The sequence below is a fragment of the Ptychodera flava genome (assembly GCF_041260155.1).
Source record: "Ptychodera flava strain L36383 chromosome 23 unlocalized genomic scaffold, AS_Pfla_20210202 Scaffold_24__1_contigs__length_23054250_pilon, whole genome shotgun sequence".
In the NCBI taxonomy this organism is placed as follows: domain Eukaryota; kingdom Metazoa; phylum Hemichordata; class Enteropneusta; family Ptychoderidae; genus Ptychodera; species Ptychodera flava.
The window spans coordinates 2,071,114-2,095,397 of record NW_027248278.1 but is presented as its reverse complement, the minus strand read 5'-3'; the positions used below and the strand labels follow the sequence as shown (position 1 = coordinate 2,095,397).

The 24,284-nt window shown below is 35.6% G+C and overlaps 1 long non-coding RNA gene across 1 annotated transcript in view; it reads right to left on the bottom strand.

Moving 5' to 3' along the window:
* Positions 1 to 24,284, bottom strand: part of LOC139124784 (uncharacterized) — a 57,410-nt gene that overhangs the window by 21,776 nt on the left and 11,350 nt on the right. Inside the window, exon 2 of the long non-coding RNA XR_011550034.1 lies at positions 8,003 to 8,165. This is a non-coding gene — a long non-coding RNA (uncharacterized lncRNA). The remainder of the gene's footprint in view (positions 1 to 8,002; positions 8,166 to 24,284) is intronic.

The following is a 24,284-nucleotide window of genomic DNA, read 5'->3' as shown; positions in this document are numbered from 1 at the left end:
TTATCGACAGCCATACAAAATATTTTCAAGGAAACTAAGGGAATAAGTTGCATCTGTATTGGCAAAAGAAAGGGTATTGATTTTTTTAATGTTCGTAACAAAGGAAATTTGCATGTCTGACAGGTGGTATGATGAGACCATCTTAGTTGCTGATAACGTTATCTTGACAAGTGTGCAATTTTTAGCACCTCCAAACATCAACTTCTCATTCAATTTACTCTTGAATTTTAAACATAATCAATAATTTTGGAACATAGTTTTAACAAATAATCCTGAACTTAAATTGTAAGTTAAAAATTGTTAAGAAACTGATAAAATTGAAAAAGCCTTTAGCAAAAAATGTCTGAGTGAACAAATCAAGGGGAATTGTGGGTAGCCTCACTTACTGTGAGCAGTGCATTGTAAAATGTGTGCACAAAGACATGTGGGTGGACCATTTGATATCGGGGAGTGGGGGGTGGGGTCTTGAAGATTGATGGGTGACTATGTCATATATTTTCTACCTGATCCACTATACAGTATTTTTTTCCTCTCTTCCACCTTTCTTTTAGTCAAGCCTTTTCTGGCAGATTCGTTTTTCATGGACATTTGCTTGTAATCTTTTTTTTTCTGAAAATCTTCCAGATACCCCCATCAGGATATCAAATGGTCCACCCTTTTATATCAACAATGTTTATTTAAAGAGATACAATGATAGGAACAGTAAGAGATATTTATAACCCTGATACTCTCTCAAACATTGAAAAAAGTTTGGAATATTTGTTGGAAACCAAGCCTGCTAAAATCACCTTCAGCTGTGCTTTCTAATGATTGTTTTACACATTTAACACCAAATTACAGTTTACCATATGAAATGCTCACAAAATCACCACATTATGTGTTCTTAGTTCCTGTGGGTATAAAATCGCCAAAAATCAGAAATCTTTTCACAAATATTTATTAACTTTCTTCATATCAACACAACATGAATAAGTTATGGAATCAATACTGTGGACTATTTCCGTAAGTTTTTTAGTCCCCACGGACACCGTCCGGGGGGACTTATAGGTTTGGTCATGTCCGTGCGTGTGTGCGTGCGTCCGTGCGTGCGTCCGTCCGTCCGTTCACGCAGATATCTCAGAGATGCCTGAAGCGATTTCATTCAAACTTGGTACAAGGATTACTTCATATGTCATACAGATGCACGTCGATTTGTTTTGTGATACGATCCAATATGGCTGCCAGGTGGCCATTTTATTACGATTTTTTCATGTACAGAGCCATAACTCAGGCATGTTTCAACTGATTTTATTCAAAGTTGGTACAAGGACATTGACCAATGTCATAGCTATGCACATCAATTTGTTTTGTGATACGATCCAATATGGCCGCCAGGCGGCCATTTTGTTACGATTGTTTCATGTACAGAGCCATAACTCAGGCATATCTCAACCAATTTCATTCAAAATTGGTACAAGGACATTGACCTATGTCATACATATGCACATTGATTTGTTTGTGATACGATCCAATATGGCCGCCAGCAGGCGGCCATTTTATTACGATTTTTTCATGTACAGAGTCATAACTCAGGCATGTTTCTACAGATTTTATTCAAAGTTGGTACAAGGACATTGACCAATGTCATAGCTATACACATCAATTTGTTTTGTGATACGATCCAATATGGCCGCCATGCGGCCATTTTGTTACGATTTTTTCATGTACAGAGCCATAACTCAGGCATATCTCAACCAGTTTTATTCAAACTTGGTACAAGGACATTGACCTATGTCATACATATGCACATTGATTTGTTTTGTGATTCGATCCAATATGGCCACCATGTGGCCATTTTATTACGATTTTTTCATCTCCTGAACTACAACTCAGACATGTATCAAGCGAATTTATTCAAAAGTATTTTTATCACAGACCTAATGAAGAGGACTCTATCCTCTCTGAGGACCTGTAATCAAAGCACCCATTAACAAGGGGGACTGTGTCATCAACGATGACTTGTTCCATAAAAAAATTAGGAAGCTTCATAAAAATAGGAAATTACAGATGTTCTCTGAAAATTTAAAACAAGCGACCTGGCAGCTGATAGAGCTCCTTTGTGTTATGTAGAGAATAACTTTTTGCGACACGTATTGATGAAGGAGGAAATCTTTGACAGCACACTTCAGGTCAGCCAGACCAAAATGGCAAATATAGCTGCAAAAATATGTAATTGAAGAAGATATAATTCGAACATATTAAATTAAGATCATACATAGGAAAATTTCTACTCAATATCAAAGCTATTAAAAAAGATTTTGTGAAACAAATTTTTTGACCAAAATAGCAAAAATTGCCCCAAAAATACAAAATTGCAGATTTCATCCTGATTTCAATATATCATATTAAGATAAACCCTACGAACCTGTATACCAAACATCGAAGATATCAAATGAGCAGTTTTTGAGAAATACATTTTTTGACCAAAAATGACAAAAATTGCCCTAAAAATACAAAATCCCAAATTTCATAAGAATTTGAATACATCACATTTTGATCAACCTTATGAACCTGTATACCAAATACCAAAGGCATCAGATGAGTAGTTTTTGGAGAAAAAAAAAATTTTGACCAAAAATTGGGAAAATTGCCCCAAAATTACAAATACTAAAAATTCACTACAATTTTTACAAACTTGACTGAGGTCATCCCGAGGAACATGGATACCAATTTTCAAAGCAATCGGACAAGCTGTTTCAGAAAAAAAGATTTTTTTATTAAAAACTGAAAAAAATTACCCAAAAATACAAACACGCAAATATCATCCACAGTTGTACACACCTAATTTAGAATACCTAAAGGAACCTACATACCAAGTTTCAACCAAATCTGACCAATGGTTACTGAGTTTTGCAGGATTTTTCCTTTTTTTTTTACCTCATTTGCATATTTTTGACACTGACATGTTCATTTGAACAAATTCATATCACCACCCCTAGGTGCACCTGTACACCAAATACTAAGACGGTAGCTGCTGTAGTTTAGGAGTTTTGGTCTGGACGGACGAACAGACGTACATACATACATACATACATACATACATACACACAGACGACATGTAAATGAGATGCAAATGAAATGATTCACCTTATACGATAAGCTCTCTTTGGTATACCAAATGAGAGCTAAAAACGCTTGTGTGTCTCCTTATTTTGATTGTACAGACTTACTGTGTGACACCATGGACGTACGCTCAACCAGTTAAACAGTGTTGACTTAAAGTGTGAGTCCCGCCACATTTTAGGCTATTTTTGTTTGACTTGAGACCTATTCTCTAGTTCTGGTTATCACTGAATTTGACATTAATAAAACAAACATTTACACACAAACTGAAGCTTATTTGAGCGGTTTTTAGACGGTTGTATTATGTTATTTCGACGAAAACACGGGAAAAGTTGCACTTTTCAACTTCAATCATGGCAACATTTTCCGGAAATTGCAGAGCTCGCCCCGTTTTGGCGTAAGTAGCTGTGACGTCACCAATAGAACACGTGATGGTGACTTCGTGCATTGCCTATGGAGATAGTGATAATTTCATGAGTGAAAGCAGTGCAACTGAGAATGTCATTGTCACAGAAGATATGACAAAGCTGTTCAGAATTTACAGGCCTGCAAATTTTAACAGTCGGGACCTTAACCTAAACGAGAACAAGAGCCGAACTCTTGTTGACCGTCGCGTCTGTGACAAGCCCACCGTGACCACAGGTCAAACACAACCGCAAGCTACCAAATATGAATAAAAGTCTGGAGTTGCCATCCCACCTTATTATTACTTCTCAACATAAACTGCCTCGTTCAAAATCTATATATAAAAATTTGAATTACACCATTACGCTTGTAGATAAATATAGTAGAGATCAAGTTGAAAATTGTCCACCGTTTATTATAACACACATCTTTCCTATCAACAGCTGGAAGAGCAACAGGCTGAGGGTCATGTTAGCATAAACACCAAAGTAGTATTCTCGCCGAAAAATCTTCAGTTTGGCATTATAAACCTCACATGAACATTGGCACTTTTAAAAATATGTGACCTTGAAGACTTAATGTAATAAGATGGACATGATGTAAATATTGGGCACACTGGCAGCGGCCGAGGTCGGGCGGCTCAGCTGGCCATTTCTGTGACAGAGTGATCAGCTACGCTTCCGCAGGTTTTTTCTTGATTAAGTGTCAGCGATATAAAGCACAGAGTTCATTGTTTCATGACTGCGAAATTCTCAAAGAAGCTAAAATATTTTAGGGGAGACTTAGTCGAGCAGAAGGAAACAGATGACGACAACGCGACTGCTTCGTCAACAGTATGAAACTTCTTGCTACACGTTGTGTCACTGTTACTGGCAGCGCCATGCTGTACTATACACAACCTATCGTTCAGTCTGGCAAAGAGTCAATCAATCACTGCGAAAACTTTTAGGAATATAAAATTCGATATCTCCTAACGTTACTTATTATAGAGTTACACATACATGAGATGTAGTACTTGTATTTATTTATTTATTTATTTATTTACAATCACTTTCGTAAAGCAGCTGAATCGGCGTTCAGTCCTGGTGCATGTAAACACGGCCGTACTTCTCCGCGGGCCCCCGCATCCCCTTGACATGTTTTGGGCAACCTGTCGCAGTCTTGCTGCTGTTCTCGCTCTTGTCCACAGTTGATGATGATACACGCGAACACTTTCTGGTGATAATAGTCGTACTGGTACGGCATTGCAATCACATAATCGATGTAGCTCCAGGAATTAAAGTCTATCTTACCGTACATGTGGCTTCCGAACCGTGTTTATTCGACCCGAAGCACGGCACTCGAAAATGTGCACCGCAGAAAACGCTTGTCTGAATGCCTCTTTTCCGACCCTTTCTTGTAATTTTGGCAAATGTGGCTAATACTGCATCCTAAATGCAATAAACTGGCAATGGCTGCCGTTACTTCAGCCACCAAAAGCGTAACTTCTCACAGCAGTAAGCATTCGCTATGGCCGAGGTGAAAGCACTCACTCGTACGTTCTATTAGTTACGTCATTTCCGGTGGCAATGCCCGCGAATTCCGAAACGACCCGAATGGCAGCCTATTTCAAAGTCGCACAACATATTGCATTTTTATAATATTTAAACGCGTCGTTTCCTTGGGGTGATGCATTTATTTGACAAGCGCCCTAGCGGCCGATATAGCTCCGCTGTGTTTATGTAGAGAATAACTATTTTTGACACATGTTGATGAAGAAGGTGGAAATCTTTGATAGCTCGATGCAGTGGCCAGAAAAAAGTGGCTAAAATAAGCTGCAAAAATACGCAATTGAAGATTTCATCATACTTTGAATGTATCACACAGGATCATCCCTAAGAACATGTCAACCAAAGCTATCTGATGAGTAGTTTTTGAGAAAAAATTTTTTGACCAAAAATGGCAACAATTGCCCCAAAAGTAAAAATTGCAGATTTCATCATCATTTCAAAAGATCAAATTTAGTTCATCTATAGAAACCTGTATACCAAATTTCAAAGCTGTTAGACAAGTACTTTTTGAGAAATGCATTTTTTGACCAAAAATAGAAAAAAATTGCCCCAAAAATTCAAAATTGCAGATTTCATCATTATTTCAATACATATCATTCAGTTCATCTATGGGAAACTGTATACCAAATTTCAAAGCTATCAGATGAGTACTTTTGAATATACACATTTTTTGACCAAAAATGGCAAAAATTGCCCCAAAAATACAAAATTACAGATTTCATTAGAAATTCAATATATATTACCTTAGCTCATCTGTAGAAACCTGTATACCAAATTTAAAAGCTATCAGATCAGTACTTTTTGAGAAACACATGTTTTGACCAAAAATGGCAAAAAATGCCCCAAAATTACAAAATTTCAGATTTCATCATCATCTCAATAATTATCATTAAGTTCATCTGTAGAAACCTGTACACCAAATTTCAAAGCTATCGGATGAGTAATTTTGATAATACACATTTTTTGACCAAAACTGGTAAAAATTGCCCCAAAATTACAAAATTGTAGATTTCATCATAATTTCAATAACTATCATTTAGTTCATCTGTAGGAACCTGTACACCAAATTTCAAAGCTATCGGATGAGTAGTTTTGGAAATACACATTTTTTGACCAAAAATGGCAAAAATTGCCCAAAAATACAAAATTACAGATTTCATCAGAAATTCAATACATATTACTTAGTTCATTGATAGAAACCTGTATAGCAAATTTCAAAACTATCAGACCAGTACTTTTAGAGAAATACATTTTTTGACCAAAATGGCAAAAATGGCTTAAAATGCAAATTTGCATATTTCTGCACAATTTGAACAAATCTGAAATAGATCATCCCTAGGCACATATGTACCAAATATCAAAGCTATCTGACTGGCAGTTTTGAAGAAGAAGATTTTTAAAGATTTTTTTTACCAGAAATGACAAAAATTGCCTTAAAAATACAAATATGCAATTTCGCCACGATTTGAACAAATCTGACTGAAGTCACCCTAAGCAAACTGCATATCAAATTTCAAAGCAATGGGACAAGCGGTTCAGAGAACATGATTTTTTTACCAAAAACACCAAAAAATGCCCAAAAATACAAATATGCAAATTTTCACCACGATTTGAACAAACTGAAGTAAGGTCACCTTAAGTGAACTGCATATAAAATTTCAAAGCAATTGGACTTGCGGTTTCAGAGGAGAAGGCAATTGTTGACGGACGACGACGGACGACGACGACGGACGACGACGGACTACGACGGAAAATCAACCTATTTGATAAGCTCCGCGTCGCTGACAGCGGAGCTAATAAAGTAGGAATGGCAAAAAATCATATAGCATGGCTCATTTTAAGCAAAATTAACTTTGAATTTATGCGGGACATACACTTTGAATTGAGGAATTCTATGTCAGTTACCTAGGCTCAGAAACCTCTGCCTCTGTGTTTGTTTTGCTGCAGGAAATGTGGTTTGCTCCCGATCGACTTTGTACTCTCCTCAGCTGTCTCCTAAATTACGCTAGCTCATAGGGCTAGTAGAGGTACCAAAAATTACTTGCCCGGTGGTTAAAACTGCTAGCCTGTGAGCTAAGGGTAGTGGATCTGCTCACCCCTATACAATATATATTCCTATTCTGGTGAAACAAGTATTCAGGTTGCTTCCAACACCCGGAAGTAATAGTGCAGAGGCGATCGTAGTTGAGTGATACATCCCACGATGTGTCCCAACAATTTTGGGGCGAAAAATTCATTTGCAAGCGTGGCTAATGACTTTCAAAAGATTTTCGCCAAATGAGAGTTTCATTGGCATTTTGGGAGTGTGGCGAGCACTAGCGCTAACACTGAATATGTAAACTGATTCAAAGAAAAAATGGCAAAAATCTGGAGATTGTCCAAGCACCATTCCATCAAGTTTTTAATAAGTTACAAAGCACTTTTTTGCAATATCTCTGTCTGCAGTATACGGCATGTGAAAAGCCATGACGTGAGTCTGTTGGACCTTTACAACACTGTAAATGTTTCAATAGAGAGGTAAAGAGTAATATAATACACTTCACTGACAGATCTATCATAGATTTGTCTAATAGCTTTAACTGTAACAGGGAGATGACATTTAAAAAGAAATGTTACAAAGAAAGTGGACGTTTTGAAACTAAAACTTAAAACAAAATAGTTGCCTGGTGGTCACCTAGAAATGTATAATAAAAAGAAATTGATGTATTCAAGCATGTAGCTATAGTTTGCATACGAAGTGACCAAGCATAGCTGAGTAATGGCTCTAATTTTAAGATGACAACATACATCTTGTCATGAAAAGCACATATGAATCACAGTGAAACAACACTGAAATCACTCTATGTTCTTTTAAATGAAAGAAGTAATAACATAAGTAACTTGGTGAAATACTATATATAAAAAGTCAAATGCCAAATCTAGGAATAAACTTAGATCATACTTACTTTTTTCATGTATTCTGTGACAGGGTTCTGACGGAGAAACTCTGTACTTTCTGATGTGTAGAATCTTTCTGTATCTGACAAAATTGACTCTCAAAAGATTCCTTATAAACATTGAGAGTGGGTCCTTTCGATGTAGGGTCATCTTCGTTGAGGCCAAGTTCAACTACAAATCAATACAAATTTTATCAGATTATTCCCGTATCTGTAGGCATATTTAAATCTTCTAAAATACAGCATGCAGTGAAGGACATAACATATTTTCCAATAAAACCTCTGGTTGAGTGACACCATCGCTATCAACTTGCTCATTGTGGCATTGTGGCTATGCCACTGGCTCATTAGGCTATGCGCTGCTTCATTATGGCTATGTACTGGCTCATTGTGGCCATCAATGGTTCATTGACACTGTGGCCAAGTACTGGTTCACTATTGCTGTTGCCATGCACTGGCTCCTTGACAATGGTAGCTATGCACAGATTCGCTAACATTGCAGGTATGTTGGAGTATAAAAAACTGACAAGTGAGGGACCAAGTGCGGGACATGCAAACTGCAATATACGGCACTCTGAGGGACATCATGCACTGTGTAAAATATTGGACTCTGTGGAAAGGTCCCGCAGAGAGTTAAATACAGGACTCTGAGGGACTGGGCGTCCCCAACGATGTGAATAGTAATAGCACAAAATCATGATATTGAACATAACAAATCACGATGTTTGAGTACGATCGGGCCCATGCAGATTGGGCTTGATGAAAATTGCGCCGCAGGTCCCTGAAACTGCATTTACCAAGTGAAATTTCATTGAAAGTTGTGTACGATAGGTGAAGAGAGTTGCGCTTTGTCCGTGTAGGGATTGCAGGCTATGGGCAGTGTTGCCATGATTTTTATATAGGATACTGTACGGTGTCAGGCTAGAAAAGTCAAAATTTTGAGAAATGATCAGACAATTAAACAAATATATAATTAATCAACTAGAGAACGAAATATTTTCTCAGCCCACAAGATATGCATGCACATGGACTAAAGGTAAGTTAAAATCATATTTAATGTTAGGGAACTTTTACGATTGAATCACGGTTGAAAGTTTTGATACACTTGATATGTGATATAGAGCAATATCAGACCAATTGAATGTCCCCTAATGTCTATCAGCAGGGCTAAAAGTTGTGACCATTTTAGTCGCATATGCGATCAGAATTTACGAGATTGCGACTAAAGGATTTAGGTTAGTCGCAGACTAAACTTTTTTCAAGACATTTCCCCATATGCGGTCAAATTCAACGTGTACTCGCTCAGTGTTCGCAAAGCAATGACCCCAAAGGCCGCAACTCCAAATTACACATTGAATTAGCATTGCCGTTGAGCGGCGTTTCTCAAAGGTTTGTGTGCGTTCCATCCACTAACAGACCCTTGTTTGCAATTATGTGCCACCGCACAGTGCTGCCAATGTGTATGCTGATGTTATCTTGATCTGTCAAAATATCCCGTGAATTTAATGATAAAATTTGCTACAAGCCAATCAAGTATCAGAAGCAGTTTTAGTGCTGTCACATCACTTTCAATTGAACCAATCATAATATTAGCGTAACTTACTTGTCATCGAAATATAGCTGACAAAGGAAAACAAACCCATCAACGCGTAACTGCATCAAGTAACATGCGTTCAAGTGCGTGGTCAATATTCGTGTTAGTGGCCTGTGAGATGCCAACCCCGCTAGACGGTTTCCGTAATCGTCCTTTGGAGAGTATAGATCGAAACATCAATTTCATCAAGCTTGAACTTGGTTGGCCCATTTTACAAAGGTTTCTGTTTACAGCTCGATCTAAATAGCAAGCAAATTTGTTGAAATATCAAACATTGTTAGAATCTGACGAGTTTCGTTATCTTGCCTACAAAAATCCATCAAAAGTTCATTGTGCAATCAAGCCAGTTGCACCTGATACTAGACTTGCAGAAGGCTATTTACTCTAGAATACATTTACTCTTTGATATTTCGCAATCAATTTCAATGCATTCTGATGTATCTTATCACAACGCCAGTCGATCAAGATGTACTGGCAATGACAGTTGACGCACAGGGAAGGAAAGAAAAAGAGATGTGTGTTGTACACAAATAAAGACAACAGCTCGTATATTAATCGTGAATAGGTAATCAAATCAGAAACATCAGAATATATGACACCATTTTCTTCGTCTTGGCTAAAGTTTTATGACACCTCCCCACATCATATGAGTTGATATTTCCTTTGTGACAGCAGTCTAAACATAGCATGTCATAGTTTATTTTTTGAAGTTTTCGTGACAATACAAAATGCCCCAGAGTTTTTAAGGTTTACCTCTAAAATTTGACTCGGGGGCAAAATGCGACAAACTGAAAATGTTAACTTTGAGTCCTGTATCACTGTCTCATAATCATGTATGTCAGATATAGCTTTTTTTGGTATTTCTTTCAGTAATAATAATAATAATAATAAACATAGGGCCAAAGTCCCTGAAGCTACTATAGACATGGATACAAACTTAAGTATTTCCTGACTGTATGAAATTATCTCACTAAGGTCATCCTAGGGACTTGTAAACCAAATATTAAAGCTGTCTGACCAGCGGTTTTGAAAAAACAAGCGACTCAACAGTTGACAGAGCTCTGCTGTGTTATGTAGAGAAGAACCTTTTGTGACACATGTATTGATGAAGAAGGTGGATATCTTTGATAGCTCATTTCAGGATGGCCTGACCAAAAATGGAAAAAAAAAATCCGTAAAAATACAGATTTGCATATTTTAACAAATCTAAGTTGGGTTATCCCTAGGGACCTGTATACCAAATAACAAAGCTGTCTCACCAGTGGTTATGAAGAAGATTTTTTACCAAAACGCCTTTTTTGGCTCTAATTTGCATATTTTCAACAATATCAAAAAATTAATAAAAACAGTTTCTCAAAATCATATATTTTATCCACACAACAGATATCAAATCAGTAAGTACTGCAGTTCTCAAGATATTTGAGTAGACGGACACATACAAACATACATACATACATACATACATACATACATACAGACTGACGGTGCACGCCGGACGGATACCATCCCAATAGCTTCTATAGACTATATTAGTCTATAGTAGCTAATAAACGAGAGTTAATTACATTCTAATTAAAGTAAACAAGACTTGCTTAAGGATGTACGATCGGTAAAATTAAAAGTAATGTCATTTCTTAAATTGTAAATTTTTGGATTCTCCTTTGTAAGTATTATCAAAATGTGTGATAAAATATAGGGGTCACCGCGCTCGTTTGTGAGATAAATGACCATGAATTTTGCCATTTGTGAGAAAAAATGCTGAGTCAGCATTTTTTCACCAATGCATTTTCTATGGACGAAATAATTCAATGCTGTTTATCTCAAAATTTAGCGCGGTGACCATATAATTTTATTTGATCAGTATTATTTATTTCTCTAGACTGAGCTTTGTGCAAATTTTCATGAAAATGACATTAGTAGAAATTGATTTTCCAGCAAATTTCAATGTAATCCTATGGGAAGTGACAAATTCCACGCGCGCCGCACGCTCGTACATCCTTAAATCAAGATTTACGTCATAAAAAACAGCATATCTGTCAGATTATAAAGAATCTTAAGGTGGTTACCTTTATCAGTAATTTCATTTAACTTTCAAATTAACATTGTAAGTAAGTTCTGTTGAATAAGTTCAGACTGTACGTACTCAGAGAAAGCACACTGAAGAGACAAATGTTTGAAACTTAAGAAGTTCAAGGTCATCAAAAGCATCATGTACCACATTCATTGCACTGTTTACACAGATTGCATAATTGCTATAAATAGCACATGAGGAATCTTACAGCCCAGCTTTACCATAAAAACCCTATCACTTTGACCACTCTTTTAATTGACCACTCTATTTTTTTCCTCATAAAGTAATTTTATTTTATCCTTTAATACCAAGTCAACCATAAATGGAAATTAGAACTTTCTCTATCTCTATTTATTTGACCACCCTATCATGACAAACTATTTTGAGCAATTTCTTTTAGATAACATACAGGGCACAATAAATGACGGTTCAGAATATGTCAAAGTTGGGATTCAGGAAAGTTGCCTTTACATGTTTTAATCCTCCAAGATGGTACTGCTGATGTGCAGCTTGAATAAGCTCTTTCTCTGATCGGTCCATTTTCACTATTCACAGCCACTTAGGGAGTCTATTGTATTGTTTTCATTATATCAGCTGACTCGCAGCGTGTTTGCAAGGTTATATCTGATTGGTCGATTGTCACTATTCACAGCAACTTAGGGAGTTTATTTGTATTATTTCATTATAACGGTAAGATTCTGCCAACCAATTGGATAACAGCTTCGAAATCGCTGCAAGTCGGCCCCATTATATTGGTAAGATTCAGCTACCCAATTGGGTCAGATCTTATTCAGTGCTGCACATTAGCCCAGATGGTAAGCCATTTCACTATGAACTGTCAAAAAAAGTTGAACTTTCTGATAATTCTACACTAAAATTATTTTGGCTTTGATGATTTCCTAATTAATTCAATTATTTAAACTCATTTTAATAATTTTTTTCTGGGTGAATTGATAGGTTTTATACAGTACAAGAATTACATACAATGTAAGTCAATTTTGACCAAAAATGACAAAAAAATTCCTTAAAAATACAGATTTGCATATTTCATCACAATTTGAACAATCTAAGTTGGGTTATCCTAGGGACCTGTACACCAAATAACAAAGCTGTCTGACCAGCGGTTATGAAGAAGAAGATTTTTACCAAAAACGCCTTTTTGGCATTAATTTGCCTATTTTCAAACAATATCAAAAAATTAAAAAAAAAATTTCTCAAAATCATATTTTTCATCTACACAACAAATATCAAATCAGTAAGATATTTGGTGGACGGACGCCTCACAAACAGACATACATACATACATACATACATACATACAGACTGACGCCGAACGGATACCCATCCCAATAGCTTCTATAGACTATAGTCTATAGTAGCTAAAATTAGTTCTTATCAGCGCATTATACATTAAGTCTCTATGCGCTTTACAAAACCAGGTAAAATACACGTACATTAAACTTTAACAAAACAGTTCAGTATAATTACATTAAAAACAATAGGGCCAAAGTCCCTGAAGCTACTATAGACATGGATACAAAATTAAATATTTCCTGACTGTATGAAATTATCTCACTAAGGTCATCCTAGGGACCTGTAAACCAAATAGCTGTCTGACCAGCGGTTTTGAAAAAACAAGCGATCCAACAGTTGACAGAGCTCTGCTGTGTTATGTAGAGAATAACCTTTTGTGACACATGTATTGATGAAGAAGGTGGATATCTTTGATAGCTCATTTCAGGATGGCCTGACCAAAAATGGAAAAAAATTCCTTAAAAATACAGATTTGCATATTTCATCACAATTTCAACAAATCTAAGTTGGGTTATCCCTAGGGACCTGTATACCAAAGATTAAAGCTGTCTGACCAGTGGTTATGAAGAAGAAGATTTATTACCAAAAACGCCTTTTTAACGCCTTTTTGGTGCTAATTTGCACACTTTAACAATATAAAAAATTAATAAAAAATTTCTCAAAATCATATATTTTATCTACACAACAAATATCAAATCAGTAAGTACTGCGGTTCTCAAGATATCTGAGTGGACGGACGCCTCACAAATGTACATACATACATACATACATACAGACTGACGGCGGACGGATACCCATCCCAATAGCTTCTATAGACTATATTAGTCTATAGTAGCTAATAAACGAGAGTTAATTACATTCTAATTAAAGTAAACAAGACTTGCTTATCAAGATTTACGTCATAAAAAACAGCATATCTGTCAGGTTATAAAGAATCTTCAGCTGGTTATCTTTATCTGTATTTTCATCCTATTAACCAAGCACATTTTAACTCTCAAATTAACATTGCAAATAAGTTCTGTTGAATAAGTTGAGCCTGTAGGTAATCAGAGAAAGCACACAGAAGAGACAAATGTTTGAAACTTAAGAAGTTCAAGGTCATCAAAAGCATTATAAGGAATCATGTCACACTTTCATTGCACTGTTTACACAGATTGCATAATTGCTATAAATAGCACATGAGGAATCTTACAGCCCAGCTTTACCATAAAAACCCTATCACTTTGACCACTCTTTTAATGACCATCTATTTTTTTCCTCAAAAAGTAATTTTATTTTATCCTTACCAAGTCAACCATAAATGGAATTAGACCTCTCTCTATCTCTATTTATTTGACCACCCTATCATGATAAACTATTATGAACAATTTCCTTTAGATAACATACAGGGCACAATAAATGATGGTTCAGAATATGTCAAATTGCGATTCAGGAAAGTTGCCTTTATGTGTTTTAATCCTCCAAGATGGTAAGCATTTCACTTTGAACTGTCAAAAAAGTTGAACTTTCTAATAATTCTACACTAAAATTATTTTGGCTTTGATGATTTCCTAATTAATTCAATTATTTAAAATCATATTAATCATTTTTTTCTGGGTGAATTGATAGGGTTTATACAGTACAAGAATTACATACAATGTAAGTCAAATTTGACCAAAAATGACAAAAAATTCCTTAAAAATACACATTTGCATATTTCATCACAATTTCAACAAATCTAAGTTGGGTTATCCCTAGGGACCTGTATACCAAATAACAAAGCTGTCTGACCAGCGGTTATGAAGAAGAAGATTTTTTACCAAAAACGCCTTTTTTGGTGTTAATTTGCATATTTTCAACAATATCAAAAAATTAAAAAAAACAGTTTCTGAAAATCATATTTTTCATTTACGCAACAAAATATCAAACTAGTAAGTACTGCAGTTCTCAAGATATTTGAGTGGACGGACGCCTCACAAACGGACATACATACATACATACATACATACATACATACATACAGACTGACGACGGACGCCGGACGGATACCCATCCCAATAGCTTCTATAGACTATAGTCTATAGTAGCTAAAAAAACCATTAAGAATTGGTAAAAAGAAAAGTTTTAAGCTGAGATTTAAAAGATCCAATTGATACAGCGGATCTGATTTTAAAAGGAATAGAATTCCATAATTTTGGACCTGCCACAGAGAAAGCCCGTTCACCGTAAGTAGAGGTTGCAAAACGCTGAACAGTCAATGTAGCATTGTGGTTGGATCGCAAACTTCGTGACACCTTTTCAAAGAGAGGAGTTCAGTGATATACGATGCACATGAATTGTTTAAAGCCTTGTAGACAGTAAGTAGAATTTTATAGTCAATGCGCTTCTTCACAGGCAACCAGTGGAGATCACATAATACAGGAGAGATATGATCATATTTCCTGCTCCTGACGACAAGTCTAGCGGCTGTATTCTGGACTCGTTGTAGTTTTTGCAACTCTTTTATTGGAAGCCCATACAGAACAGCATTGCAGTAGTCCAGTCTAGATGTAATGAAAGCGTGGACGAGTTTTTCAGTGTTGGCATTGTACAGCACGTTATCGGCACCCTGACCTATACATAACACCAAATAATGTATAGATATGTTTCATGTCTTAGTTGTACTCAAACTTCATTGGAGTACAATAATCGACGATGACGATGACTCTGACTCTGATGTAAATGATTGGTACCTTGACCTCAGAAATAAATATGCTTTTTTTTCTGATTCACTTCCACAGAGCAGGTTTACTGTTTGCTTTTACCGTATAATGACCATTCATAACGCATCTCGCATTTCTTCCTCTGCCTGATCGTAGCTTGCATTTAACATCGCTCACTTCATCAGACAAGGCGAATACTTGTCTTTCATCAACCGATTTTCGTTGAGTTCATGGCGTAGCCTAAAATCTGCCATCAACATTTTCACTCAGATGTTCACTCAGATCAAAGGTAAATGATTTGGTCGTGTCGGAACATTTGTTTGAAGAGTTACTCTGCTGGTTTCACCCTGACTACACGGTGTTTTAAAACTCTCACATCATATATGCTGAAAAGAAATAAGTGAGACGCCTCTGGTTTTACGAGCCCACTATAGTCCCATGTTCTCAGTATGTTTTTTCATAACATGTACATGACTGCAAGTAACCATAACGACCATAAACCCCATCACACCCATAAACCTGTCTGGCAAAATCATGTCAAAGTCTAGTTGAAAAGTAGGCTTTGTGTAAGTTTACAAGCATGGCTGAGCACATCGTGTACCTAGGCGAGATGGGTGCGCTCAAAAACAAATATCAATGCAGGTTTTGGGTTAAAAATCGGCTGTTTTCGACGGAGAAACTGCGCGCCGTATTTCCGAAGAGCTGCCAATGGTTTTGCCTATAGCAGTCTGCAGGGTTGTGGTGGGAGGCCGTATAACACCAGTAACACACAGCCCTGCCATGCAGAGCTAGGTCTAGAATTGGATGTGGAATCATGAAATATGATTCGGTGTGGCATGTTGTTTTGTCAAATGAAATTCAGAACAGCATGTTGAATTATGAAATAGAATTTAGAATGGCATGTTGTGTTTTGTTGTCAAATGAAATTCAGAACAGCATGTTGAATTGTGAAATAGAATTTGGAATGGCATGTTTTGTTGTCAAATGAAATTCAGAACAGCATGTTGAATTGTGAAATAGAAATTAGAATGGCATGTTGTGTTTTGTTGTCAAAAACAGAACAGCATGTTGAATTGTGAAATAGAATTTAGAATGGCATGTTGTGTTTTGTTGTCAAATGAAATTCAGAACAGCATGTTGAATTGTGAAATAGAATTTGGAATGGCATGTTGTGTTGTCAAATGAAATTCAGAACAGCATGTTGAGTTGTGAAATAGAATTTAGAATGGCATGTTGTGTTTTGTTGTCAAATGAAATTCAGAACAGCATGTTGAGTTGTGAAATAGAATTTGGAATGGCATGTTGTGTTGTCAAATGAAATTCAGAACAGCATGTTGAATTATGAAATAGAATTTGGAATGGCATGTTGTGTTGTCAAATGAAATTCAGAACAGCATGTTGAATTATGAAATAGAATTTAGAATCATGGCATGTTGTGTTTTGTTGTCAAATGAAATGCAGAACAGCATGTTGAGTTGTGAAATAGAATTTGGAATGGCATGTTGTGTTGTCCAATGAAATTCAGAACAGCATACAGAATTGTAAAATAGAACATAACAAGCGACCTAGCAGCCGATATAGCTCCGCTGTGTTTATGTAGAGAATAACTATTTTTGACACATGTTGATGAAGAAGGTGGAAATCTTTGATAGCTCAATGCAGTGGCCAGAAAAAAGTGGCTAAAATAGCTGCAAAAATACACAATTGAAGATTTCATCATATTTTGAATATATCACATCGGATCATCCCTAAGAACATGTCAACCAAAGCTATCTGATAAGTAGTTTTTTGAGAATAAAATTTCTGACCAAAAATGGCAACAATTGCCCCCCCCCAAAAAAAAAATTGCAGATTTCATCATAACTTCAAAAGATCAAATTTAGTTCATCTATAGAAACCTGTATACCAAATTTCAAAGCTGTTAGACGAGTCCTTTTGAGAAACATATGTTTTGACCAAAAATGGCTAAAATTGCCCAAAAAATTCAAAATTGCAGATTTCATCATAATTTCAATAAATATCATTTAGTTCATCTATAGAAACCTGTATACCAAATTTCAAAGCTATCAGATGAGTACTTTTTGAGAAACACATTTTTTGACCAAAAATGGCTAAAGTTGCCCAAAAATACAAAATTACAGATTTCATCAGAAATTCAATATATATTACTTAGCTCATCTGTAGAAACCTGTATACCAAATTTCAAAGCTTTCAGACCAGTACTTTTTGAGAAACACATTTTTTGACCAAAAATGGCAAAAATTGCCCAAAATTACAAAATTGCAGATTTCATCATAATTTCAATAAATATCATTAAGGTGATCTGTAGGAACGTGTATACAAAATTGCAAAGCTATCAGATGAGTAGTTTTGGAAATACACATTTTTTGACCAAAAATGGCAAAAATTGCCCCAAAAATACAAAATTACAGATTTCATCAGAAATTCAATACATATTACTTAGTTCATCTATAGAAACCTGTATACCAAATTTTAAAACTATCAGACCAGTACTTTTCGAAAAATACATTTTTTGACCATAAATGGCAAAAATTGCCCAAAATTACAAAATTGCAGATTTCATCATAATTTCAATAAATATAATTAAGGTGATCTGTAGGAACATGTACATACAAAATTGCAAAGCTATCAGATGAGTAGTTTTGGAAATACACATTTTTTGACCAAAAATGGCAAAAATTGCCCCAAAAATACATAATTACAGATTTCATCAGAAATTCAATATATATTACTTAGTTCATCTATAGAAACCTGTATACTATTACTTAGTACATCTATAGAAACCTGTATACTGAATTTCAAAACTATCAGACCAGTACTTTTTGAGAAATACATTTTTTGATCAAAAATGGCAAAAATTGCCTAAAAAATGCAAATTTGCATATTTCTGCACAATTTGAACAAATCTGAAATAGATCATCCCTAGGGACATATGTACCAAATATCAAAGCTATCTGACTGGTAGTTTTGAAGAAGAAGATTTTTAAAGATTTTTTTACCAAAAATGACAAAAATTGCCTTAAAAATACAAATATGCAAATTTCACCACAATTTGAACAAATCTGACTGAAGTCACCCTAAGTAAACTGCATATCAAATTTCAAAGCAATCGGACAAGCGGTTTCAGAGAAGAAGATTTTTTTACCAAAAACACCAACAAGCGACCTAGCGGCCGATATAGCTCCGCTGTGTTTATGTAGAGAATAACTATTTTTGACACATGTTGATGTAGAAGGTGGAAATTTTTGATAGCTCAATGCAGTGGCCAGAAAAAAGTGGCTAAAATAGCTGCAAAATACACAATTGAAGATTTCATCATACTTTGAATATATCACATCGGACAATCCCTAAGAACATGTCAACCAAAGCTATCTGATGAGTAGTTTTTTGAGAATAAAATTTTCTGACCAAAAATGGCAACGATTGCCCCAAAAATAAAAATCGCAGATTTCATCATAATTTCAAAAGATCAAATTCAGTTCATCTATAGAGACCTGTATACCAAATTTCAAGGCTGTTAGACCAGTACTTTTTGAGAATCACATTTTTTGACCAAAAACGGAAAAAATTGCCCCAAAAATACAAAATTGCAGATTTCATCATAATTTCAATAAATATCACTTAGTTTATCTATAGAAACCTGTATACCAAATTTCAAAGCTATCAGATGAGTAGTTTTGGAAATACATATTTTTTGACCAAAATGGCAAAAATTGCCCCAAAAATACAAAATTACAGATTTCATCAGAAATTATATATATATTACTTAGCTCATCTGTAGAAACCTTTATACCAATTTTCAAAGCTATCAGACCATACTTTTTGAGAAACACATTTTTTGACCAAAATTGCAAAAATCGCCCCCAAAATAAAAAATTGCAATATTCATCATAATTTCAATAAACATCATTAAGATGATCTGTAGGAACCTGTATACCAAATTGCAAAGCTATCAGATGAGTAGTTTTGGAAATACACATTTTTTGACCAAAATTGGCAAAAATTGCCCCAAAAATACAAAATTGCAGATTACATCATAATTTCAATAAATATCATTAAGTTCACCGGTAGGAACCTGTATACCAAATTGCAAAGCTATCAGATGAGTAGTTTTGGAAATACACATTTTTTGACCAAAAAATGGCAAAAATTGCCCCAAAAATACAAAATTACAGATTTCATCAGAAATTCAATATATATTACTTAGTTTATTAATACAAACCTGTATACCAAATTTCAAAACTATCAGTTGAGTACTTTTTGAGAAATACATTTTTTGACCAAAAATGGCAAAAATAGCGTCAATGACACTGTAGCTCCCATCCTGGACTATTTAGTGTTTGTTCTCTGGTCAGATATTTGAACATGTGTGAAAGGGATAAAGTGCATGAAGTGAAAATACTTAAATGAAATGTACTGGAGACAGTGAAATATGTTTAATGTAATTATTCAGAATATAAATGGAAAAAATACAGAATTAGATATATCGAATACTGTGATACAACCATTACTCAACAAGTCATTTACAATGACATAGTCCCCACTTGTAATAGGAGTATGAGTCTTGATGGGGCAGGAAAATGTGGTCATTAAGAAGTATCACTGGAGTGTATATGTTGAGATCTATGGGCACATAGGTCTATGTCGTTGTTCCCAATTTGAAACACATCAGGCATGTCTAAGTTATGGTTCTAAATCGGGAAAAAAGATCAGACCTCTAGCAGTATTGGCCAGCCAAGAAATACATATGCGCATTATAAATGAGGTACAAGATGTGACATCTTAAGGTCTAATATCCTATCAAAATTGGAGGGTATAGAACTTGTGGTTACTGAAATATGCATATATATGTATAATCAAGGTCAAAGGTCATCGAGGTCACATGACATTTTGAAAAAAAAATTATATTGCTAATTAATCCCTATATGCCAAAAAATCAGATCTCTAGCTCTATTCGCTTGCCCAGAATTAGATGTGTACATAATTAATGAGGTAAAGCGTGTGTTGTCATAAGGTCTCCCATCCTACTAAATACAAAGGACATAGCACTTGTGGTTACTTATTTATTGACATAAACATATATTTTAGGTAAAAGGTCATCGAGGTCACATGACATTTGGTCAAAAATTTCTCTCCTATAGTTATCCCTATATACCAAAATCAGACATCCAGCTCTATTGGCTCGCTCAGAATGAGATATGCACATAACTATTGAGGTACAGTATGTGGCGTCATAAGGTGTCCAATCATACCAACATGAAGGGTGTAGCACTTGTGGTTACCGAGTTATGGAAAAATATGTATATTTGAGGTCAAAGGTCACCGAGGTCATGTGACATTTTGTCAAAAAAATTGTATTGCTAAGTTATCCCTATATACCAAAAATCAGACCTCTAGCTCTATTGGCTCCCTCAAAATTAGATATGTGCATAATTAATGAGGTACAATATGTGGCGTCATAAGCTGTCCCATCATACCATACATGAAGGGTGTAGCACTTGTGGTTACTGAGTTATGGACAAATATGTATATTTGAGGTCAAAGGTCACCGAGGTCACGTGACATTTTGTCAAAAAAATTGTATTGCTAAGTTATCCCTATATACCAAAAATCAGACCTCTAGCTCTATTGGCTCGCTCAAAATTAGATATGCGCATAATTATTGAGGTACAATATGTGGCGTCATAAGGTGTCCCATCATACCATACATGAAGGCTGTAGCACTTGTGGTTACTGAGTTATGGACAAATATGTATATTTGAGGTCTAAGGTCACTGAGGAGACGTGACATTTTGTCAAAAATATTGTATTGCTAAGTTATCCCTATATACCAAAAATCAGACCTCTAGCTCTATTGGCTCGCTCAAAATTAGATATGCGCATAATTAATGAGGTACAGTATGTGGCGTCACAAGGTGTCCCATCATACTATACATGAAGGCTGTAGCACTTGTGGTTACTGAGTTATGGACAAATATGTATATTTGAGGTCAAAGGTCACCGAGGTCATGTGACATTTTGTCAAAAAATTGCTTTGCTAAGTTATCCCTATATACCAAAATCAGACCTCTAGCTCTATTGGCTCGCTCAAAATTAGATATGCGCATAATTAATGAGGTACAATATGTGGCGTCATAAGGTGTCCCATCATACCATACATGAAGGCTGGTAGCACTTGTGGTTACTGAGTTATGGACAAATATGTATATTTGAGATCAAAGGTCATCAAGGTCACATGACATTTTGTCAAAATATCCGAGATATCTGCGTGAATGGATGGACTCACGGATGACGAACAGACGGACATGACCCAATCTATAAGCTCACTGGACTTCATCCGTGGGGACTAAAAATTTTGTCACTGCATCCTTTTTGCAATATGAATACGATGAGAAACTAAATTTTTATTTTTCGTGGCCTTATACATGGGAGTCTATGGAGATCTGCCTTATACATGGGAGTCTATGGACGTGTAAACTAAAAATATGCAAATTTCACCACGATTTGCCCAAATTTGGGAAAGGTCACTCCTATGCACTTCCATACCAAGTTTCAAATCAATCGGACTTGTGGTTTCAGAGCAGGAGATTTTTTGACCAAAAATGGGAGAAAATTACAAAAAAATTCATGAAAAATAGCAAGTCCAAGATACTGACCCAAGATGTGCACAATTATTTCATGTCAGCCCAAAGTACTTACATGCTAATTTTTCATGTAATCTGCTCAGTGGTTATTGAGTTTTTTCAATTTTGACTGTTTTTACATTTTTTCACTTAATTTGCATATTTTTGGCAATGACAACTTCATTTGAACAAAATCTCATCTACAGCCCATCATCCATGTACACACCAAATATCAAAATGAAATGCTCAGTGGTTATTGAGTTTTTTCAATTTTGACTGTTTTTACATTTTTTCACTTAATTTGCATATTTTTGGCAATGACAACTTCATTTGAACAAAATCTCATCTACAGCCCATCATCCATGTACACACCAAATATCAAGATGAAATGTACAGCGGTTTTGGAGTTTTTGATGTTGACGGACAGACATACAGACATACAGACATACAGACATACATACATACAGACATTTCCCTAGCCTATAAGAATAGCTTCCATTGCCATATATACATATGGCTATGGGAGCTAAAAATTGCCTTAAAAATACAAATTTGCATATTTCTGCACAATTTAACAAATCTGAAATAGGTCATCCCTAGGGACATATGTACCAAATATCAAAGCTATCTGACTGGTAGTTTTGAAGAAGAAGATTTTTAAAGATTTTTTACCAAAAATGACAAAAATTGCCTTAAAAATACAAATATGCAAATCTGACTGAAGTCACCCTAAGTAAACTGCATATAAATTTTAAAGCAATCGACAAAGCGGTTCAGAGAAGAAGATTTTTTTACCAAAAACACCAAAAAATGCCCCAAAAATACAAATATGCAAATTTCACCACGATTTGAACAAACTTAAGTCAGGTCATCCCAAGTGAACTGCATATAAAATTTCAAAGCAATTGGACTTGCGGTTTCAGAGGAGAAGGCAATTGTTGACGGACGACGACGGACGACGGACGACGACGACGACGGACGACGGACGACAGACGACGACGGAAAATCAACCTATTTGATAAGCTCCGCGTCGCTGACAGCGGAGCTAAAAAATGCCCAAAAATACAAATATGCAAATTTCACCACGATTTGAACAAACTGAAGTGAGGTTACCCCAAGTGAAGTGCATATAAAGTTTCAAAGCGATTGGACTTGCAGTTTCAGAGGAGAAGGCAATTGTTGACGGACGACGACGGACGACGACGACGGAAAATCAACCTATTTGATAAGCTCCGCGTCGCTGACAGCGGAGCTAAAAATAGCATACACAGTTGTGGAATAGGATACGGAGCAGTGGAATAGCATATTGAGCAGTGGAATAGAAAACATAGTTGCATGTCAAGTTGTAAAATCAAGGTAGTAATTTTGGCATGGATTGGACAACAAAGATACACATAGCAGTTCTGCCGTCGTCACATGTCGGCTTTCACACGACTACTGAAGTTTTAAAATTCTGACACAAAATGTATTATTATCCAATGACGATTATATCTTTGCATTTTTCACAAAGATATTTTCTAACTCTTGACTTGTCATGTACAGTACACGTGCAATTACCGTGTACGGTGTACTGTTGGATGTATGCTTTTCTAGTTAGCTCTGCTGTCAGCAACGTGGAGCTTATCAAATAGGTTGATTTTAAGTCGTCGTCTGTCATCGTCGACCATCGTCGTCCGTCAACAATTGCCTTCTCCTCTGAAACTGCAAGTCCAATTGCTCTGAAATTTTATATGCAGTTCACTTGGGCTTACCTCACTTAAGTTTGTTCAAATCGTGGTGAAATTTGCATATTTCTATTTTTGGGGCAATTTTTGGTGTTTTTGGTAAAAAAATCTTCTCTAAAACCGCTTGTCCGATTGCTTTTAAATTTCATATGCAGTTTACTTAGGGTGACTTCAGTCAGATTTTTTCAAATCGCTGTGAAATTTGCATGTTTGTATTTTTAAGGCAATTTTTGCCATTTTTTGGTCAAAAAATGTATTTCTCA